The sequence below is a fragment of the Panthera onca genome, chromosome B2 (assembly GCF_046562875.1).
Source record: "Panthera onca isolate mPanOnc1 chromosome B2, mPanOnc1 haplotype 2, whole genome shotgun sequence".
NCBI lineage: Eukaryota > Metazoa > Chordata > Mammalia > Carnivora > Felidae > Panthera > Panthera onca.
This window is the reverse complement of record NC_138343.1, coordinates 30,078,255-30,102,134: the sequence shown is the minus strand read 5'-3', so window position 1 is coordinate 30,102,134 and position 23,880 is coordinate 30,078,255. Positions and strand designations below refer to the sequence as shown.

General features: G+C 43.6%; 2 protein-coding genes across 4 annotated transcripts in view; both read left to right on the top strand.

Annotated features, from left to right (window-relative positions):
• The window catches only part of LOC132666874 (class I histocompatibility antigen, Gogo-B*0101 alpha chain-like), a 426,482-nt gene that overhangs the window by 4,021 nt on the left and 398,581 nt on the right, over nucleotides 1-23,880 (top strand). The window lies entirely within an intron of this gene.
• The window catches only part of LOC132666876 (patr class I histocompatibility antigen, A-2 alpha chain-like), a 538,163-nt gene that overhangs the window by 183,005 nt on the left and 331,278 nt on the right, over nucleotides 1-23,880 (top strand). The gene's annotated exons all lie outside the window — the stretch shown is intronic.

Sequence of the window (23,880 nt, the reverse complement as noted above, 5' to 3'; positions counted from 1 at the left end):
TCCCTGCCTCTCTTCCCCCTCTTCTTGCCCTTAGTTCTGGTAATGCTGGTTCTGGCTCCCATCCACGTTCATGGATTTATAAATCAGGGTCTAATGTAGATTTCTATTTGGTTGGAGAAAGAGTCCCATAGAGCCTGAGTACAGTGATTCTGAAGACAGGACTATAACTGTGTGCTGTGCTGTGCAGGGAAAACACTGTGGGAGGGGGGAGCTGAGCAGAGAGGGTGGAGGGGGGAGCAGCCCTGGGGGAAAGTAGAGGCGGCACTGATGGTGAGGTGGGGGCACTTTGTGTGGGAGCTGCCACGGACCGGCTGTGCCTGAGGCTCATCCAGAAGACAGAGGTCCTCTCCGCTGACCACCTGTTCCACTGACAATGTCGTGTGCCACGTGTAGGACCCGCTATTTTTCTTATCTGGGACAGCTCAGTAAGTAAGAAGAGGCAAATGTGCTGGTCTTGTGGAGAATATGTCCTAGGGGTGAGGGACAGACTCTACTTGGCCTTGGAGCAATGTGGGGACTGAGGGCATTGACCCCATTGAGCAGTCAGAAATCCAAGTATAACTTTTGACTCCCCCCGAAACTTAAATACTGCCACTAATAATGTACTGTTCATAAGAAGCCTTACTGAAAACAGGAACAGTCGTTCAACACATGTTTTGTACATTACATAGATATGTACATGTATTCTTACAATAAATTAAGCTGGGGAAAATAGTAAGAAACCCTCAGAGAAACTGCATTGACAGCACTTATTGTAGAAAAGACCACATATCGGTGGATGTGCACAGTTCAAACCAGTGTTAATTCAGAGTCAACCGTATACTGTATAAATGTGGTAAATAAGGGAAGTGTTTAAATGGAAATTGGTAGGTGCTTTGAGGAAGGTGACCCAGAGAATTACCTGTGTGGGGACACTCAAGGTGGCTACTTTACTACGGTGGTAAGTGTGAGCCTCCCTGGGAAGCTGACCTCAGGAGAGATGTGCAGGACACAAGGAATTGTTGAAGAGCATGTCTCAGGGAGTTCTTTCCACGCAGGGGAACCTCCAGGCACATGCACTAGGGCAGGAGCATGTCCTTGTTCGAGGAAGGGTGAGAGGCCACTGTGGCTGGCGCAGAGAGCATGTCTCAGGTGCTCAAATGCGCTCAGATGTCTAGGTTAGGATTTGAAGGCTTTTGAGTTTTCTCTGAGTGACATGTGGAGTCCCTGGATGGTTTAGATCAGATGGTTCACGTCGTACTACTTGTCTTAGCAGCATCTGTTTGCTGCTGTGCAGAATCGAGAGGTGAAGGGCGGGACACCAGTAGGGAAAGTGTAGGAAGCCAGTGCCGTTTCAGGAGGGGGGATGTTGGATTTATTTTGGGGTTTGAAGAGAGACAATAAGAGGGAGTGACTGTACTCTGGTTAGTGTCTGTGTGTGTGTGTGTGTGTGTGTGTGAGTGTATGTTCTGGGTACATTTAAAGATGAACTTAGCAGCATGTCCTAATGTATTATTTCTGTGTTGTGAGAAGGAGGAATCAAGAACAGCATCCAATACTTCAGACTGCAAGAAGAAAGGGGGGTTGTCTTCCAATGAAACAGGGAAGATTTTGGAAGTAGGACATTTGGGGAAGCAGCATCACAGGCATCCCATTAGGAGTGTGGAAACTGAGATTATTAGAAATACAAGTGCGGTTGGCTGTTGGATACAGATCACAGGGTAGGAGAAATATCTAGGTTGGAAAAATAGATATGGATGTTGACATCATATAAATGATGTTTAGAGCCTTTAGCATAGATGAGGTCACCAAGGGGATGATGGCCATAGAAGAGAAAGGAACAGGACCAAACCATGGACTCACCAGCACTAAGCAAGCTGATCAGAGCACACTGCACAGTTCTGGTTCTGCACCTAGAAGGCACACACTCCAGGGAGACCCAGCCTTCAGTGTGCACAGGAATTTCCTGAACTTAGGAAGAGGTAGACATTCTGCAATAGAGTATGAGATTCTGGGTTTATAACAAGTTTGGTGCTGCTTCTGGTCTTCAGATCACACACTGAGCACCAAGCACATAAAGCAGGATTCCCACATGGCTGTGCCTCACCCTCTTCTGTGGGGCTTATTAAGTAGTGATTCCTGGGTCCACGCCCAACACTCTAACATGGTCGGTGGGGAGAGGACTGAGCATTTTGTAACAAACCCACAAGCAACCCCGGGGTTCCACCAGATAGAGATTCAGTGAAGTCATTGATGAGAGCCCTCATTGTGGGAAGGGGTCTTACATCCACATTTAAATGTTGTTTTTTCTAGCAAGAAAAATGCAAGACCTGCTGGGAGATACATATTTTCTCTCCCAGGGTGCAGAGCTGGGAGGCAGATTGAGGAAGTGGTTATCAGCTCAACATAAAATCTCTGAGATAACAAGAGTGTAGATTTTAAATGTTTGCACCACAAAGGAAATGGTAACTATGTGACAAGGTGCAGGTCTAGGCTAATGCTCTGGTTGTAAGCATTTTGCAGCATAGAAATGTATCAAGTCAAGAAACTGTAGCCTTAAACTGACATAATGGTGTTTGTCAGTTATATCTCAGTAAAACTGGTGAAAAGTAATCTGAAATCATGCTCTCTAACGCTATTCCCTACATCGACTTCTGCCTCTTTATGATACATGTGCACAGTTACAGACTGGGATGAGAGAAAGAGAATGTGGGGCCTTGTTCTATTTCAAGGAATGTCACAAAGCAGGCGTGAGGCTACACAGATGGGAACAGAATCCACAATGGACCCTAGGGGGAGTCTCACATATAGCCAGGGCCCTGCTCCTGGGTATAGATGTCACCCTCACGACAGAGTCCCCTGACATAGGACACGGGATCCGGAGGCTAGGACTGCTGTTGCTGCTGCCCCTTGCAACTGCATGACACCACTGTCATTCAAACACCTGTGCCAAATGCCATGTAGTGCGGTCCCAGCCTATCTGTCCCATGTCCTGAGAGAGATTCTGGCAGGTGGTTACGTGACTGTGAAGTTTCATGCCACGTCCAATGCAAGAGTGTTTGGCAAAGTGGGTTCTCCTCTCCATGGTCTCTGCCCTCCGTCAACATTTTTAAATGTGGAAATTTTTCATATGGGAAGAGGATACTAGTTCTGGGCATGGAAACCGGGGGCCAGGAATGGAAAAAGAATGAGAAATTGCAACATTTGGAGCAGTGATTTGAGACTACAACTTGATATGATACATTGTAGGCACTCAGGTCAGATTGGAGGAAGGAGTGACTAAATATGGTGTCTTTCAACTTTTTCCCTTGATAGTTGTTATGGGGTCCAGCTTTTGTCTACTCCAGTTGTACTGACAAGTAAGTGGAGTAGCACTTTCGGATGATGAAGTGATTGTTCAAAATGTCTTCTCCAGCCTTTGTCTCTTTCTAGGATTAAGTAACCCAGATCTGTAACACTTCAGATGATCCTTATACATACACTGACACTTCATATTTCTTTGTCCGTGCAGAGTATCCAAAATTTACCAGGTTTTATGTGACCCTCACAAAAGTCTGCAAAATCATTCCAGGTTAGACATTGTGCTCCTCCACGTCTGGTCCACGAACAGCTAGTAACCAAACTGTTTTTAGCAGATCCAATGACTTGATATACAGGCTTATTATTGTGTTGATTACCAGTCTGAGACAGGATAAGGTTTCACTTTCTTTTCTGTCTCTATCTGTTTGTGGGCTGATGCACATTCACAGACCAGCGCTGGCTCACACAAGACACAGATCACCATTGGCTTAGGTAGACTTGTATTCTACCACCTCGTCTGGTGCTGGATAAATCTCAGAAATGAAACAATTGTGAATGGGGATCCTCTTCCAGTAACACAGTAGACTAAGTTTTAAGGCTGCCTCTTCCTATAAAAGCAACTAATCATGATTTATACATATATGTATAAAATAATATGTATAAAATATATATTGTATATATTTCACCCAAAAGAAAAATCAGGAGAATAATAATCATTTAGGCCAAAATATAATAATGGGCAAAAAGCTAGGGATGATCGTTGCTCTGATACTCAAGGTGTATTTCAAATCTAGAAAATCTTAGCTTGACTTCTCAGGCTCAGGAACTTACTAGACAGGAAATAATGCCCAGAGCTTATTCTATTTCATGAGAAACATCTCTCCCTGAAAATATGGGAGTTAAGATTCATAGATTCATATCCTCAGGAAAGGGTGACATGAATCACATCAACTCTATCTTCAAGAACAAGAAGAAATTATTCTTTTTTTTTTTATTTTTTATTTTTTAATATATGAAATTTACTGTCAAATTGGTTTCCATACAACACCCAGTGCTCATCCCAAAAGGTGCCCTCCTCAATACCCATCACCCACCCTGCCCTCCCTCCCACCCTGCCCTCCCTCCCACCCCCCATCAACCCTCAGTTTGTTCTCAGTTTTTAACAGTCTCTAATGCTTTGGCTCTCTCCCACTCTAACCTCTTTTTTTTTTTTTTTTTTTCCTTCCCCTCCCCCATGGGTTTCTGTTATGTTTCTCAGGATCCACATAAGAGTGAAACCATATGGTATCTGTCTTTCTCTGTATGGCTTATTTCACTTAGCATCACACTCTCCAGTTCCATCCATGTTGCTACAAAGGGCCATATTTCATTTTTTCTCATTGCCACGTAGTATTCCATTGTGTATATAAACCACAATTTCTTTATCCATTCATCAGTTGGACATTTAGGCTCTTTCCATAATTTGGCTATTGTTGAGAGTGCCGCTATAAACATTGGGGTACAGGTGCCCCTATGCATCAGTACTCCTGTATCCCTTGGATAAATTCCTAGCAGTGCTATTGCTGGGTCATAGGGTAGGTCTATTTTTAATTTTTTGAGGAACCTCCACACTGCTTTCCAGAGCGGCTGCACCAATTTGCATTCCCACCAACAGTGCGAGAGGGTTCCTGTTTCTCCACATCCTCTCCAGCATCTATAGTCTCCTGATTTCTTCATTTTGGCTACTCTGACTGGCGTGAGGTGGTATCTGAGTGTGGTTTTGATTTGTACTTCCCTGATAAGGAGCGACGTTGAACATCTTTTCATGTGCCTGTTGGCCATCCGGATGTCTTCTTTAGAGAAGTGTCTATTCATGTTAAGAAGAAATTATTCTAAGGAGGTTTGCTTGGAGCTAACACAAAGTGAGCAAAACAGCTACTTCAAAGAATTTGCAATGACAGACTAACCCTTCTGTGATTTGTAATCCAAATTTGCTTTGCTATTTTGGGTCAAAGTACCTGCAAGTCACTAGTTTAGTTTATTATTGTCCTGGATTGATATTGACTCAAATTTATAAGAAAGAAACAAATTTCTCTAGAGAAATCTACATTTAAGCTATGTGTCAAAAAATTTGCAGAAAGAATTGCACAAAGAAAAAGAGAAACTCGCAGCATGAAATGTAAAGTCCAAACGGGAGAAAGACTGTGATTGAGTAGCTTTAGAAAGAATAGGTAGTGAAAAGAAGGTCATAAAACTTCAATATCACACTCATAGGACATAAAATATAACATGACCAGGATATGATATAAATATATAAATATATGTTATTTGAATAAATATTAGTATATGACATAAAGAAAAAATGCTAGTAAAGACAAACAGCAACATCTTATAATGATAAAATATCAAACTATCAGAAGGATGAAACAATTCTGCATATATAGTCACCTAATAACTCAGTGCCAAATACCTGAAAACAAAGCAGACAGAAATTGAGAAACAGACAATACAACAGTAATAGTCAGAAACTGCAATATATCACTTTCCACAATGGATAGAACATCTATGCAGAGATCAATAAACATAAAGAAGATTAGAGCCGTACTGCAAACCAATAGTACAAATCTGACATTTATTGAACATTCCAGTCATCCACAGAATACACATTCTTTCAAATGCACTTGGAGATTTCTTGAAGATAAATCATATATATTCCATTACACGTGTGTGTGTGTCTGCATGTTAATGTGTGTGTGTGTGCGTGTGCGCGCGCACGTGCGTGTATACCACCTCTTTTTTATCCATTCATCACTAGATGGACATTTGGGCTCTCTTCATCGTTTAGCTCTTGTTGATAATGCTGCTATAAACGTTGGGGTGCATGTACCCCTACAAATATGTATTTTTGTACCCTTTGCGTAAATACCTGGTATTGCCATTGCTGGATCATAGGGTATTTCTATTATTAGTTTTCTGAGGAACCTCCACACTGTTCTCCAGAGTGGCTACACCAGTTTACATTCCCACCAACACTGCAAGAGGGTTCCCGTTTCTCCACATACTTGACAACATCTGTTATGTCCTGTGCTGTTCATTTTAGACATCCTGGCAGCAAAATGTGAGCATATTTTCTTCCATTTTTTTTAAACATTTGTGTTTATTTATTTATTTATTTTTAATATAATTTGTTGTCAAGTTGGCTAACATACAGTGTATACCGTGTGCTCTTGGTTTTGGGGGTAGATTCCCACGGTTCATCACTTACGTACATCACCCACTGCTCATCCCAACAAGTGCCCTCCTCAAAGCCCATCACCATTTCCCCCTCTCCCCTACCCCCTATAAACCCGCAGTTTGTTCTCTGTATTTAAGAGTCACTTATGGTTTGCCTCCCTCCATCTCTGTGACTATATTTTCCCCTTCCCTTCCCCCATGGTCTTCTGTTAAGTTTCTGAAGTTCCACATATCAGTGAAAACATATATCTGTCTCTCTCTGACTGACTTATTTCACTTAGCATAATATCTTCCAGTTCCATCCACGTTGCTGCAGATGGCAGGATTTCATTCTTTCTCATGACGTTAGCATATTTTCACATGTCTGTTAGCCATCTGGATGTCTTCTTTAGCTAAGTTCTTTATAGATTTGGGAAACTAATCCTTTATCAGATATGTCATTTGCAAATATCTTCTCCCATTCTGTAGATTGTCTTTTACTTTGGTTGGTTGTTTCCTTCCCTGTGCAGAAGGTTTTTATCTTGATAAACTCCCAGTGGTTCATGTTTGCTTTTGTTTCCCTTGCCTCCAGCAATTTGTACAGTAAGAAGCTGTTATGGATTTTGATGGGTTCCTATCTCAAATTTAGGCCTTTCATCCATTTTGAATTTCCTGTTGTGTATGGTGTAAGAAAGTTGTCCCATTACTTTCTTCTTTCTGTTGCTGTTCAGTGTTCCCAACACCATTTGTTACAGAGACTATTTTCTTTCCATTGGATATTCATTCCTGCTTTGTCAGAAATTAGTTGACCATATAGTTGTGGGTCCATTTCTGAATTTTCTATTCTGTTCCATTGATATGTGTCTTCTTTTGTGCCAGTACCATACTGTCTTGATGACTACAGCTTTATAATACAGCTTGAAATCTGGAATTGTGATGCCTTCAGTTTTTTTGTTTTTCAGAGTTTCTTTGGCTATTTGGGGTCTTCTGTGGCCCCATACAAATTTTAGGATTGTTTGTTTTAGCTCTGTGAAAAATGCTGGTGGTATTTTGATAGGGACTGTGTTAAATTATAGATTGCTTTGGGTAGTATTGACATTTGAACAATATTTGTTCTTCCAATCCATGAGCATGGAATGCTTTCCCATTTCTTTGTATCCTCAATTTCTTTGTAGGTGTTCTATACTTATCAATGAGAGTGCAGAACTTTTTCCTCTTTAGTTAGGTTTATTCCTAGGTATCTTATTGGTTTTGGTGCAATTCCAAACAGGGTTGATTCCTCGTTTCTTTTTTTGTTTCCTGCCTCGTTATTGGTGTATACAAATGCAACAGATTTCTCTACATCGATTTAACAATCTGTAACTTTTCTGAATTCATGTGTTAGTTCTAGCAATTTTTGGGTGGAATCTTTCAGGTTTTCTACACAGAGTATTATGATTTCTGTGAAAAGTGAAAGTTTGAATACTTCCTTGCCAATTTGGATGCCTTTTCTTTCATTTTGTTATCTGATAGCGGAAGCTAAGACTTCCAGTAGTATGTTAAATAGTAATGGTGAGACTGGACATTCTTGTCTTGTTCCTGACCATAGGGGAAAGTTTCTCAGTTTTTCTCCATTGAGGATGATTTTAGCTATGGGTTTTTCATAAATGCCCTTTATGATGTTGAGGCATAGTCCATCTATCCCTATTTGTAGAAGGTATTTATCAAGCATGGATGCTGTATTTTGTCAAATGCTTTTTCTGCATGTATTGACAGGGTCATATGGTCCTTGTTTTTCTTTTATTAATGTGGGGTATCATGTTGATTGATTTGCAACATTGAACCAAACCCACAGCCCAGGAATAATCCCACTTGATGATGGTAATACTTCTTTTAATGTATTGTTGAATTCGATTTGCTAGTATTTTGTTGAGCATTTTTGCATCCTTGTTCATCAGGGGTTTTCACCTGTAATTCTCCTTTTTGATGGGGTCTTTCTCTGGTTTTGGAATCAAGGTAATGCTGGCTTTGTAGAATCAGTTTGGATATTTTCCTTCCATTCCTATTTATTGGAACAGTTTGAGAAGAATAGGAACACTTTGAGAAGAATTCTTTAAATATCTGGCAGAATTCCCCTGGGAAGCCATCAGGCCCAGGACATTTGTTTGTTGGGAGTTTTTTGAATACAATTCAATCTCTTTGCTTGTTATATATCTGTTCAAATTTTCTATTTCTTCCTGTTTCAGTTTTTTTAGTTTGTAAGTTTCTAGGAATTTTCCATTTCTCCCAGATTCCCCAGTTTTCTGGAATATAATTTTCATAGTATTCTTTCATAATTGTTTGTATTTCTGTGGTGTTGGTTGTGATCTCTCCTCTGTCATTTATAATTTTATCTTTTGGGGGTCCTTTCTCTTTTCTTTTTGACATGTGAGGCCAGAGGGTTATCAGTTTTATTCTTTCAAAAAACCAGACTTAGTTTTGTTGATCTGTTCTACTAGGGTTTTGTTTGTTTGTTTGTTTCTATATGGTTTCTTTTTGCTCTAATCTTTATTATTTCCCTTCTCTGCTGGCTTTAGGCTGTATTTGCTGTTCCTTTTCTAGCTCCTTTAGGTGTAAGATTATGTTGTGTATTTGAGACCTTTCTTGCTTCTTGAGATAGGCCTCTATAGCAATATACTTTCCTATTAGGACTGCCTTTGCTTCATCCCACAGGTTTTGAACCGTCGTGTTTTTATTTTCATTTGCATCTGGGGAATTTTTAATTTCCCGGTTAACCCTCTCATTCTTTTGTAGGATATTCTTTAACCTCTGTGTATTTGATGGCTTTCCAAATTTTTTCTTGTGGTTAACTTCAAATTTCATGGTGTTGTGGTCTAAAAATGTGCATGGTATGACCTCAATCTTTTTGTTCTTGTTGAGGGCTGATTTGTGACCCCATGTGTGATCTCTTCTGGAGAATGTCCCATGTGCTCTCAAAAAGAATGTGTATTCTGCTGCTTTAGGAAGAAATGTTCTGAATATATATTTTAGGTCCATCCAGTTCAGTGTGTGATTTAAACCTGTTGTTTCCTTGTTGGTTTTCTGCTTAGATGGTCAGTCCAATGATGTAAATGGGGTGTTAAAGTCCTCTACTACGATTGTATTATTATCAATGACTTCCTTTATGTTTATGATTCGTTGATTTATATATTTGTGTTCTGCCAATTTGGGGGCATGAATGTTTACAATTGTTTTATATTCTTTCTGGATTGACCCCTTAATGATGATATAATGTCCTTCTTCATCTCTTGATATAGTCTTTGGTTTAAAATATAGTTCATCTGATATAAGTATGGCTATTCTGGCTTTCTTTTGACGTCCATTAGCATGGTAGTCGGTCCTCCAACCCGTCACTTTCAATCTGCAGGTGTCATTAGGTCTAAAATGAACCCTTTGTAGGAAGCATATAGATGGATCTTGTTGTTTTGTCCATTCTGATACCATAAATCTTTTGATTAGAGCATTTAGTACATTTACAGTCAGAATAATTATTGAAATATATGGCTTTAGTGCCCTATGTTACCTGTAGAGTTGGTGTTCTGGTGATGTTCTCTGGTCCTTTCTAGTTTTTTGTGCTTTTGTTCTTTTTTTTTTCCACTCAAAGACTCCCCCTTACAATTTCTTTCAAGGGGAGCCATGGTGGCTAAGTCGGGTAAGCATGTGATTTCAGCTCAGGTCATGATCTTACAGTTTGAGTTTGAGTCCTGCATAGGGTGAGCTGGGGCCTTGGTTCAGCTGAGCCTGGCCTCTCTCTCTCTCTCTCTCTCTCTCTCTCTCTCTCTCTGTCTCTGTCTCTCTGTGCCTCATGGGATTCTCTCTCTCTCTCTTCCTTGCTCACTTGCACCCTCTCTCTCTCAAAAAAACATTTTTTCCTTCAGGACTGGTCTTAAACTCCTTTAGTTTTTGTTTGTCTTGGAAATTATTTATCTCTCCTTCTGTTCTGAATGACAACCTTGCCGGGTAAACAATTCTTGGCTGCATATTTTTCCCATTCGTCACATTGAATATGTCCTGCCACTCCTTTGTGGCCTGCCAAGTTTCTGTGGACAGGGCTGCTGAGAACCTGTTCTGTCTTCCCTTGTATGATAAGGACTTTTTTTTCCCCTTGCTGCTTTCAGGATTCTTTCCTAGTCTGTGTGTTTTGTGAATTTCACTATGATATGCCTTGGTGATGATCAGCTTTTGTTGAATTTAATGGGAGTTTTCTGTGCTTTTGGATTTTGATGTCTGTGTCTTTACACAGATTAGGGAAACTTTCAACTATAATTTGTTTGAATAAACCTTCTGCCCCTTTTTGTTTCTCTTCATCTTCTGGGACTCCTATGATGCAAATTTTATTCCATTTTAGGAAGTCCTGAGTTTCTTAAGTCTACTTTCATGATACAGTACCTTTCTTTCTTTCTTTCTTTCTTTTCAGTTCATTATTTTCCATCATTTTATCTTCTATATCATTGATCGTTCCTCTAATTCATCCATCCTCATTTTTATGAACTCTATTTGGGTTTGCATTTCAGTTAGAGCATTTTTTTAAACTATTTTTTAAATTTACATCCAAATTAGCAAGCATATACTGCAACAAAGATTTCAGGAGTAGATTCCCTAATGCCCCCTACCCATTTAGCCCATCCCCCTCCCCCAACCCCTCCAGAAACCCTCAGTTTGTTCTCCATATTTATGGGTCTCTTCTGTTTTGTCCCTCTCCCTGTTTTTATATTATTTTTGCTTCCCTTCCCTTATGTTCATCTGTTTTGTCTCTTAAAGTCCTCATATGAGTGAAGTCATATGATTTTTGTCTTTCTCGGACTGACTAATTTCACTCAGCTTAATACCCTCCAGTTCCGGGGCGCCTGGGTGGCACAGTCGGTTAAGCGTCCGACTTCAGCCAGGTCACGATCTCGCGGTCCGTGAGTTCGAGCCCCGCGTCAGGCTCTGGGCTGATGGCTCGGAGCCTGGAGCCTGTTTCCGATTCTGTGTCTCCCTCTCTCTCTGCCCCTCCCCCGTTCATGCTCTGTCTCTCTCTGTCCCAAAAATAAATACAAAACGTTGAAAAAAAAAATTAAAAAAAAAAAAATACCCTCCAGTTCCATCCACCTAGTTGCAAATGGCAAGATTTCATTCTTTTTGATTGCCGAGTCATACTCCATTGTATATACTTACCACTTCTTCTTTATCCATTCATCCGTCAATGAACATCTGGGCTCTTTCCATACTTCGGCTATTGTTAGTGCTGCTATAAACATGGGGATGCATGTGTCCTTTCGAATCAGCATACCTGTATCCCTTGGATAAATACCTAAGAGTGCAATTGTTGAGTCATAGTAGTTCTATTTTTAATTTTTTGAGGAACCTCCATACTGTTTTCCAGAGTGGCTGCACCAGCTTGCATTCTCACCGGCAATGCAAAAGAGATCCTCTTTCCCTGAATCCTCGCCAACATCTGTTGTTGCCTGAGTTGTTAATGTGAGCCATTCTGACAGGCGTCAGGTGGTATCTCATGGTGGTTTTGATTTGCATTTCCCTGATGATGAGTGATGTTGAGCATTTTTTCATGTGTCAGTTGGCCATCTGGATGCCTTCTTTGGAGAAGTGTCTATTCATGTCTTTTGCCCATTTCTTCACTGGATTATTTGATTTGGGGTGTTAAGTTTGGCAAGTTCTTTATAAATTTTGGATTCTAACCCTTTATCTGATATGTCATTTGCAAATATCTTCTTCCATTCTGTCAGTTGCCTTTGAGTTTTGCTGATTGTTTCCTTCTCTGTACAGAAGATTTTTATGTTGATGAGGTCCCAGTAGTTCATTTTTGCTTTTGTTTGCCTGCCTCTGGAGACGTGGTGAGTAAGATGTTGCTGTGGCCAAGATCAGAGAGGTTTTTGCCTGCTTTCTCCTTGAGGATTTTGATGGCTTCCTGTCTTACGTTGAGGTCTTTCATCCATTTTGAGTTGATTTTTGTGTATGGTGTAAGAAAGTGGTCCAGGGTCATTCTTCTGCATGTCGCTGTCCAGTTTCCTCAGCACCACTTGCTGAAGAGACTGTCTTTATTCCATTGGATATTCTTTCCTGCTTTGTCAAAGATTAGTTGGTCATATGATTGTGGGTCTATTTCTGGATTCTCTATTCTGTTCCATCGATCTGAGTGTCTATTTTTGTGCCATCTGCTAACGCATTTTTAATTTTGAGCTGACTAGATTTTAGTTCTTTTATTACTGCAGAAAAGATTCTGTAGTGTCTTCTATGTATATTTCAAGCCCAGCTAGTATTCTTATAATTGTTGTTTTAAATTCTAGTACAGACATCTTACTTATATCTGTATTGATTAAATCACTGACTGAGAGATCTATTTCTTGCTCTTTCTTTTGGTGTGAATTCCTCTCTCTTGTTATTTTTCCCAGAACAGAAAAGAAAGAAAAAAACAAAGCAAAACAGAGATATCAAAAAAGTGAGATCCTGGGTGTGTTTTTGTCTGTTTGTTAAAATAATCTATATCCAAAAAACAAAAATTATAATCATAATAAAAATAAAATAAAATGAAAATACACAAATACACAAAATAAAATATATATAAATTAAGAAAATGAAAATAAAACATAAAAAAGGAATTTTTAAAACTAAGAAAATAAATGAAAAAATAATTTAAAAAACAAAGAATAAAAGTAAAAGAGGAGCTCGATCCTATTTTCCCCAGAGCTGAAGCTTTGCTGTGTTTTATGATCAGTAGAGGTGGTGGGAGCAAGTGCTGGCCATCTGGAGGAGGGGCCTGTTGTGCTGATTCTGAGGTAGAAATGTGACTTCATAGCACAGTGGTCAGGGCTTGGGGTAAGCAGTTCTCGAGTCCGCTAGATGGCGCTGTTTTGCTTCCCGAAGCCTTTCAGGGCTGATGGGCTGATGAATGCGGAAGCTCCCACTCTCCAGCCCTGGAGCTGAAAGATTGCGCCCCCAATTTTTCAGAAATCCCTCACAGAAAAGCAAGCAATTACTTCGCTTATGTCCCGTTTCCCTTCTCTTGCATGTGGCTATCCAGTTTTCCCAATATCATTTGTTAAAACGACTGTCCTTTCCCATGAATTGTTTTGGCACCCTTGTCTGTAATCACTTGGCCATATACCCAAAGGTTATTTTCTGGACCCTGTTTTTCCATAAGTCTGTATATCTGTTTTTATGCCACTACCATAACGCTTTGATTTCTGTAGCTTTATAGTAAAGCTTGATAGCTCTAGGTCTGACCTTTTTTACCACAAGCATGTGATTGAGTTTCAAAACTCCAAGTTTTAGGGCCTCCCCTGGCCCGGACCAGCGCTGTTCCCTAGGAGAGGATCTCGCGTCACTTTTGCTGTTTGCGGGCGATGCCAGGAAAGCGGTGGCACAACCATGCAGTTGTTCCGAGTTTCTGGCAAAACAGAGCAGAATGCGGCACCACAGCTCTCTCCCCTGAGCTCAAGGCCCTGCTCCTACACTTGGGAGCAATGGAGCACGTGGGTGCCCCTGTCCTTCTTGTGACCCGGGGATCCTCAGAGCAGACTGTCACTCCTGCGACTCCTCCCATTGTGCCACCTGAGCACCTGTAAGCCAGGCACACCCCCACAGCAGCGGGCTAAAGTTCAGGTTGTGCGCTGCTTATAATTCTTGTGGTATCTCTGTAAGCAGGCTCCCTGCCTGCTGCCCTAACTGCAGCTTTGGCTCCCCCAAATCAAATCTCCTGCCTCTTACCTTCCAGAAGGTGGTCACTTTTCTACTTGTAGACTTAGAGTTTTTGTTCTCTCCAAACTCCAATTGATTTCTCGAGTGTTCAAAGTGATTTGATAACTATCTGGCCGAGTTCCAGGGATGAGACAAACTTAGGGTCCCCCTCCTCCTCTGCCACCTGAACTCCTCCCCAAGAACCCACTCTTACAAGGCCTGTGTCTGGCCTCACACCCCTCAGGACTCAGCTAAACAGCAGTTTGAAAAGTGCCCAGGACCTACGTGAAGGGCACCCACTTACTAATCTTGTTTTTGTTTTCTCCTGTTTTTGTTTTACTTCCAGTGTAGTTAATGAGCAGTGTTATATGAGTGTTGGATGCACAATATAGGGAGTCCACAATTCTATACATTGCTCTGTGCCTGTCGGGATAAGTGTATTCTTAATCCACTTTACCCCTTTCACCCCCTCCCCCCACCCACCTGCCCTCTGGTAACCATCCATACGTCTCTATAGTTCTGAGTTTGGTTTTCGGTTTATCTGTTTTTCGCTCTGTTCATTTGTTTTATTTCTTATGTTCCAATATGACTGAAATCATACTGTATTTGTCTTTCTCTGACTGACTTATTTCGCTTAGCATTATACTCTTGTGATCCATTCATTTTGCTGCAAATGGCAAGATTTCATTCTTTTTTGTGGCTGAGTAACAGTCCGTTGCATAAATATAACCGCATCTTGGGGGCACCTGAGTGTCTCATTTGGTTCAGCCTATGACTCTTGATTTTGGTTCAGGTCATGGGATCGAGCCCCGTATGAGGCTCAGTGCTGACAGTGGGGAGCCAGCCTGCAGTTTTCTGCCTCCTTCTCTCTCTGACCTCCCTCGCTTGTGCTCTCTATCAAAATAAATAAATAAACTTTAAAACATAATATACCACAGGCTCTTAATCCATCTCTGGAAGGACGCATGGACTACCTTCATAATTTGGCTACTGTGAAGAATGATGCAATAAACATCAGGGTGTATATCTTTTTAAATTAGTGTTTTCATATTCTTTGGAAAAATACCCAGTAGTGGAATTACTGGATCATCTGGTAATTGTGTTTTTAATTTTCTGAGGAACCTCTGACTGTTTTCCACTGTGGCTGTACCCATTTGCATTCCCACTAACAGTGCACAGGCCTCCTTTTCCACCACATCCACACCAAGACCTGTTTCTTGTGTTTTGATTTTAGCCATTCGGACAAGTATGAAGTGATATCTCAGTGTGGTTTTGATTTGTATTTCTCTGATGATGAGTGATGCGGAGTTCTCGGTTTGTCCCCTATTCAGGATGATGTTAGCTGTGGGTTGTCATATATGACCTTTATTACGTTGAGGTGTGTTCCCTCTAAACCTACTTTATTGAGGGGTTTTACTGCAAATTTATATTGTACTTTGTCAAGTGCTTTTTTCTGCATCCATTGAAATGATCATATGGTTATTATCCTTTCTCTTATTGATGTTATGCATCATGTTGATTGATTTGGAAACACTGAATCACCCTTGCAACCCGGGAATAAATCCCACTTGATTGTGGTGAATCATTATTTTCATAACACTGTTGAATTTGGTTTCTACAGGAGTGAGGGGAGGTCTGTGCTGCTCTGGGCAACAGTGGTCTGGAGCTCCTGAGGTTGGGGCCCTGACACCCACCTGCTCAGAGTCTGTCCCTGCACCAGTTGGCTGCACTGCCCTGCAGCCTAACCCTGCTTGGGATCCCGAACCGCAGGCTTTCCAGCTTCTCCGGGTTTCCCTGTGCCACCAGCCCTAGCCTGCTGAGGTCTTCTGGTGGTCTTGGTGTGTGTTCCCTCAGCCCTGGACTTAGGGGACTTCCGTGGTCACCTGCGAGGCTCACGTCCTGCTCCTGACTGGTAGTCTATTCTAGGTGTGGGGGGTAGCGGCCTAGGGCTTCCTTTGGACTGTACTTTTCTCCGAGGATTCTCGACTGCTCTGCTGAGCCCGGTGCCCATCGCCCACCTGGAGGTGGGCACGATTGCAGACATGGGACAGCTTGTCCCACTGCTCTGAGCCCTGCTGTGACTTTTGCCTTTCTGCTGGGGAGCGCCACTGCTGCCTGGGGTTCACTGTGGTAGTTGGAGGGGCAGAAGCCTCAGTGAATGTTGTGGGGGCCCCATCATCCGTCAGACCGCCCAGGGTAGGAAGGGGCCTGTTGCCCTCAAAGCTCAAACCACTTCTCCAATCTCTTCACCTCTCATCGGGTCCCCCATGTCCCTCACCCCCTCCCTGACATTCTCCTTGGTTTCTTTCTCTGAACCGCTTCTGGGTCCCTCACCTCACCCCTCCTCACCCCTGCCAGTTTCACTCCTCCCATGGGCCATTGCCTGCAAGGAAACTTCTGGCCTACTTCCCTCTCCCTAACTTTCCTCCACTCTAATTTTCTAATTTTGCCCAGAGCGTCTCCCTCCAACTGCCCTCCTGCCATCACTAAGGGGAGCACTGCGGCATGGGGTGCAGCTTCTTGGCCAGACTTGTCCCCTGTTTTGGTTCCCCTCCTCCTCCCTCCCCTCCATTGCAGGCAGCTGCTCTTGGCCATTCTCCATCCTGGGCCAGCACCCACACCTCCCTGTCCCCACTCTTTCATCCCACCCTCACACTCTCGAGGCTTCCACTCTCCCTGTGGACTGGACTCCATGTCTCCCTGGTCCCTCTGCACCCCTCCCCCATGGCCCCATGGCTGCTCACACCCCTTGCCCACATGCCGGGCCCTCACCAAGCTCTCCTCTCTCAAGAGCTCCTCCCATGGGGCCCTGCCATCCACACCCCTCCTCCTGGCTCTTGGCCCAAGTCCCCTCCTCTCTTGTCAGCCTCTGACTCAAGTTTGTTCTGAGATATTCAGTCCCCCCTTCCCAGACCCTCAGCACTAGTCTCCCCTGCTGCCTGCTGCCTTGCCTTCTCCCTCACTGACCAGAAAACTTCTTGAGGTCCAGCTGCCCAGATCCTTGGCCCTCGCCCGCTCCTTTGGTTCCTTGACCCCAGTGGACCCCACTCCTGACACGTGGTCTCCAAACTTGTTGTTTCTGCCAGGTGGTCAGCACCAGCCTTTCCACACAGCCAGCCTTCTCCCAGCCTGCCAGTCCTGGGCTGGAAGTCCTTCCTTGGAGGGATGACCCACCCCCCCTCCCAGAACTACGCCCACCATGCAGGTCCTTCCCCAAGGTGTGCACCGAGGTGTGTCGGGTCTATTTTCTCTTCCACTGACCCTCCTTTCTAATATAGACTACACTTGGGCTCGCTGCCCTGTCTCTCAGAGACCCTCTGATTGTCTCTCTCCAGGGACACTGGCAGGTCCATCCCGTTCTCCACCTGGGGGCCTCACCTTGCCACCCTTCCACTCTGGGCCTAGGCTTACAACTTCCCCCCCTTTCCCCCAGGGCACTGGGCCACCCTAAACTCCCTTGTGGTCACAATCCACCCCACAGGCCCTCTGTGTCACTGCCTCCACCCTGCCTCTGGCTCCCAACTCATTCTTGAAGTGTCTTTACCACAGGAAGCAGCTCCTAACCCACCTGTGCACCATGCAGCTCTGGATCCCTCAGTCTTGCCCCCCCCCCCCCCCGCCCTTCCCTCCCTGCTGACAAGACCTCTCCTTCAGCATGGTCTTCCTGCCCCTCCCTTGCTCCCTGCAGGCCAATGTCTGCCTTTGACCTCCTACCCACACCACCTACAGGAGCCCATGCCTCCCTCTTCTGGCTCCTGTCCTGCACCCCCACCCCCCACGGACATTCCTTCTTCCCTCTCCTTCACGCCCCTTGCCTATCTTCCTGTACTGGAAAGCCTCCTTCCTGTCCCTTGTACATGTGCGTTTTCTGCATCCTCAAGACTTCAAGCAGCTCAGGACAGCAGAGCTTTTCTGAGAAATATTTGACGAGCAGTTACTTCCAGGAGGCAGTTTCATTTGTAGTCTCCTCCTTGCCAGGATCCCTCAGTCTTCGTTATAACCTCACGGTGCTGTCCCAGGATGGATCTGTGTATCAGAGATTTTTCACTGAGGGACGCGTGGATGGTCAGGCCTTCCTGCAGATGACAGTGAGATAGACATGGCAGAGGCACAGGGACTGTGGGCAGAAGTCCTGGTACCTAAGACATGGGATACAGAGACCAAGGACTTGAGAGAGAGCAGGAAGGGCCTCAGAATGACTCTGGCAGACCCCCTGGCCCTGTGGGTACAGAAAGTAGGAGATAGTGGAGTGGGGGCAAGAGTGATGAGAGGCCTTTCCCAGGGAAGTTCACGACCAAGAGCAGAGACCTGTTCTCCTTCCACTGGATTTACCTGGGAGTGGAGGTGAGGACTGAGCGTCTGTGGACTTCAGCCCAGAGGCGGCCATTATTCATCACAGGGAAGATGTGGAGGAGAGGAGGGAGGGGCCCTTCTGGCTGGAGTCTGTCACTGGTGTGGGGAAGGCAGAGGAACACAGGATGGGATTTGTCACTGCTGGCTGGGGGCAGGGCTCCTATTCACTCCAGGAGATCTGGGGCTGGGAGATCCGAGAGGACAACAGCACCAGGGGTTTCGGTCATTTCCGCTATGATGGGAGCTCTTTCCCCCTCTGTGACCCAAAGACCCGTGGATGGCCAGTTCCCTGGTCCTCGGTGCAGTCCTTGGCTAAGGAAATCATGATGCAGATGGCTTTCAAACCAGGCTTCCTCAGCCTATGTGCAGGGAGAGCTTTGTGGAAGCCTGCAGAAATATCTAGAATCCTGGATGGACTTCTGGGCAGAACAGGTTCAACCCTGGTGCGGGGCCTTCCCCTCCCCCAGGCCCATTGACCTCCCCCCAACAACCCTGTCCAAGGAAATCTTCCCTGTCCTATGGGATGCACATATGTTCTGTTGGCCCCTGGTACCATGACCCACCTGTGCTGTTACAGCCTCTAGATAGAGACACCAAGCAGGTGGGGATGGAAATGCACCCCTCTAGTGTCAATAGTCCAGGAAGGCCATGGACCCTCTGACAGAAAACTGAACGAGGAAGGTGGGTGTCAGGCAGCAGAGGAAGCCCCCAGCCTCCCCATCACAGAGAATTCCCTTATTGTCCCCTCAGCCCAGGAGTCCTCAGGGACAGTTTGCCCCCTCCCCTCACCCCAGCTGCACCCCAGGGAAGGTGAGTAGCTCCTGTTCACGTGCAGCCATGGCCAGTGAGCATCACATGATTGCATGTTCACCACCTGCCACTGTACTTTCCATGACAATGGCGAGTTTTCTTTTTTGTAGGTCCCTATCCTTAGTGCCTGTCACAGTACTGTGTTAGTCAGGGTGCTCAGAGAAACAGACACAATAAGATACGTGCATCAAGAAAGAGGTGGGTGTATTTTAAGGAAGCAGCTCATGGGACTGGGGTGAGGCTGGAGGTCCAAAATGTGCAGGGCAGGCAGGCCGGCCGGGTGTGTGAGCAGAGCTAATGTGGCAGACGTGATCCGAAGGCAGTTTGGACAACGATCTGTGTTGTATTTCTTCCTTGTGAGATTAGGAGAGTTTTCAATTTATCATTACCCTCATGCTGCACAACTTTTCCTTTGTTTTCAACGTCAGTCTGCCACAACTGTTGTGGAAATAATAGATACAGATTCAAGAACATAAATACAATACTAAGAATAAACAGAATGAAGTGACAAAGCTTCAGTGCCTTTTAACATTGTTTGAAATATACTAGTCGTGAATCTTCTGGGTCTGAGAGGGAACAGGGAGCCATAGCACTAACAATGCATCACAACCTGTCGTGTCACAGAGCATCTAATACTGTACAAACCTTATAACGCTTGGGAATGGCTTCCAGACTGTGTACGATTTAGTTCAAAGAAAACACTGTTTGACATTTCTAAAATTAAAAAAAGATTTCCGCTATTTTTGTCAAAACTCACTGATGTCTTACTCTTGCTAACCATGTAAATATTATGTGCAAATCATGCTCCAAACCTGTGTGAATGTGATCATGCTAAGCACATGCTGTCAGTGCTCAGAATGCAATGAACAATTAGCAATAATCAGGAAGAAAAGTGTGAAGAACATTATAAATGAACTTCACACAGTAAAGTCTTTGAAATAGAAAAACTCTGCATAATAGTCTTTACAGGTTTGGTAAGAGCAACCAACATGGGGAAAATGCCATCAGAAGTCACACTATCTACTGTGCAGTGAAGCAGAGCATTTTACATGGTGAACGAAGGCTGTGACCGGACTGTGAGCAGCACATGTCCCTGTGGTCCCTGTCCCTGTGCTGCTGGCTGCAAACCGTGTGTCTGCCAGAATAAGAAAGTATTTGGACAACTTAGAAATCAAGCAAAAAATCATTATCAGTGTCGTTTCAACTATGTCATGAGAATGTGTTTTAATCACTTCAATACTAAATTGAAGACGTGTAAGAAGGAGGGTTTTTGTTAATCTGAGAATCCAGTGCATCAAAGGTAGTCATCAGTGCTCAAACAAGATGTGACACAGTTACACGTGTACCCATGGTGCCAGTGTGGCCACAAAGTTCAGGGTCTCACACAAAGTTTTAGAGAAATTTCTGGATATTCTAACTTGGTACTGCATAAGTCATGTATTCAGTGATTTCAGGATGATACAGTGAAATGTGAATTCAAATAAATCACTTTAAATATTTACTTCAGGACACTTTTTATTCACACGTATTATCATACAGTAAATGAAGATCTGAGTTGGTTGCCAGAGGGGAGTGTGTGGGGGTTGGGACAGTGGGTGAGGGGGGGCAGGAACACAGGCTCCAGTTAGGGAATGAAGAAGTGACGGGAATAGAAGGCACAGCATGAGGAACAGTCACTGATACCGTAACAGGATGTGTCGGGGCAGCTACACCTGTGGTGGAGAGAGCACAATGTGTGAACTTGTCATACGTTACCTTGTACGCCTGGAACCAATGTGACATTCTGTGTCAACTCTACTCAAATTTTAAAAACTATTTAAAATGACTCTATTACAATTTTGGTAGCTTTTTGACTTTTTAAAAAGTGTTTATTTATTTTGAGAGAGAATCTTAAGCAGCCTCCATGCTCAGCACAGAGCCAGAATTGGGGCTCGATCCCACGACCCTGAGATCACGACACGACCGAAATCAAGAGTCCGATGCTTAAACGACTGAGTCACCCAGGTGCCCCTGTTTTGGCATTATTTTAACGTTTACTTATTTGTAAGACAGAGAGAGAGACAGAGTGCTAGCAGGCGAGGGGCAGAGAGAGAGGGAGACAGAGTCCAAAGCAAGCTCTAGATTCTGAGCTGTGAGCACAGAGCCCACAGGGGGCTCGAACTCAGGAACCGCGAGATCATGACTTGAGCTGAAGTCAGACACTTAACCAACTGAGCCACCAACATTTTAAATGAAGTGAATGTGTATAACAAATTGTAATCTTGAGTATGAGAATTGATAAATAAAATGTATAATGATGGTATCTATCTTCCACAAATCAGCTATAAAAACAATAGGTAAATAAACAAACACTAAGAAGATTAAATACTATCTGAATATTTGGGTGGAAACCAGGACACTGGGCAGGTCTGGGCTCCTGCAGTGCTAAGATGACAACAGCAGCTGGAAATAGTATCAAACCTGTTAGGGTCACTTTATAAGCATCCATGCAATTGGAGTAGGTAAAGGTTTGGAAGATAAACTTTTTTTCAGAGAGTTGGCGTTAATAACTTGTCTGTGAACAGTGAGGTCACTACTGTCTTTAGCCTTACCAGAGAGATTTGTTACTTATTACAGAAGCTGGATTAATCTGAGAAAGGAAGAAGTAATTAACTTACAAAATTAGTAACGGAATCAAAGGGGAAAACAAGATAATATTATGTTTCGAAAAAAGTAACAGGACATACCATTTGAAAGAAAAATCCCATATCAAGAGAAAGACAATTATTTAATAATATGTGATTTCACTTGTCATTTGAAAGAAATAAACACATACAGAAGTTTTAAGTTTAATTTAATGAACCCTGATTATTTACCAAACTATATAGATTTTATTTATTAAATGACTAAAATTAATCTCACTTAATCAAATATGTCATTATAACAAATGATTTTTGTGCCTCAGTTAACTACAGAGATATTAAATATGTAAGAACTGCAGACAGTATTACAATGGAAAAAATATTTAATGTAATAGTTAAAGTGAGAGAGAATCTAGTACCGTGAGCAGCATAATGTTTATGTGCTGTTACATTAAAGACAATTCAATGGGAACACATTGAAAACTTTTTATGGGCTCGCTTGCCCAACCAGGGCTCACAATGGCATATCACTTTGCTAATGACAACAGTATAAAAAAAATCAGTCCAAAATACTTTTATTTTTTTAGTTATTTACTTATTTTGAGAGAGAGAGAGAGAGAGAGGGAGGTAGGAGAGAGGGAGAGACAGAATCCCAAGCAGGCTCCCTGCTGACAGCAGAGAGCCCTATGAAGGGCTCGAACCCTCTAACCGTGATGAGACCATGACCTGAGCTGAAGTCAGACACTTAACCGACTGAGCCACCCAGGTGCCACCCCAAAATACTTTCAAATCTCAACAACTTTTTATAATAGTTTAAGAAATAAAATAGATTATAACTTACATCATTTGTGAGCAGTTTTCTAATACATGGTTTATTTAGAACATAGACACAGTATAACTTACATCTTTTTATTTATACATTGTATTATTGTACTGGTGCTCAAATGTTTTTCAATAATATCCTTGTCTAACATATAGTTTGCTGGCAGCATTGTTGACTCATTGAATATCTGACATAAGAAATAAATGGAGGTGACAAGGTGGACACGCGGGACAACTCACAGTGAAGAGATCAGGGAGTTCAGAGTTTGTAATCTGGACTGTTAGCGGGGACGTTTAGAACCAGAAAGAATACACACACGCAGGAACATAATAGTAGCAGTCCCCTGACTTTCTCGTGCTCACCTGCCCTGTGTTTGAACCCCGTTGACCCATCCACATGGGCATCTCCATGTGATCACAAGACTCGGAACACAGCACAACGATACTTCTCTCTGAATTCACGAAGCCAGGTCCTTGTTGGTTTGCTTTGGTGGCCCCCGCTCACTGTGCTGTAGGGCTGCACACGTGTGGGCAGGATTCATGAAAATCTAAGTTCCCCCAGCAGCTCCCAATGGAGGGAAGGGTGGCTGGGGATTCCTGAGTAACTGACTAACAAGGGCTGAGTCAGGGTTACCAGGTCTGAACCAGTTAGGAAAGGAATCACTTCCTGATTGTGGGGGGGGAAAGACATTTTCATCTTCAGGTGGCATAGTCTGGACGGGCTTCCACATAGGAAGGGAGAGTGATGGCAGAGCACTCCCCCAAGGAGGGGCAGACAGGGGCACCATCCATTCCCACAGCTCAGCAGGCCTGCAGTCCTTGCAGGAGCTCCCTGGCCCCCAGAATGTGCTCCTCGCCCTGTGGCCCCACCCTGCTTGAAAGAAGTGAGGAGGATGGTGGGGACAGGAGGAGAGGGCGCCATGGCTGACCTGCCCCCAGGGCTCAGCAGGAACACAGGCAACACCAATCACTCCCTGAACCTCTAACCCTCTAGGGAGCGAGGGGTGGGGCATGTTGCTGCAGTTTCCTGAGAACAGTTTAAAGTCTGAGCTGGAAGAGGACTGTTTGCTTGTGCTTTCGGGTCCCCATCTCTCCTGGGCTGCGCACT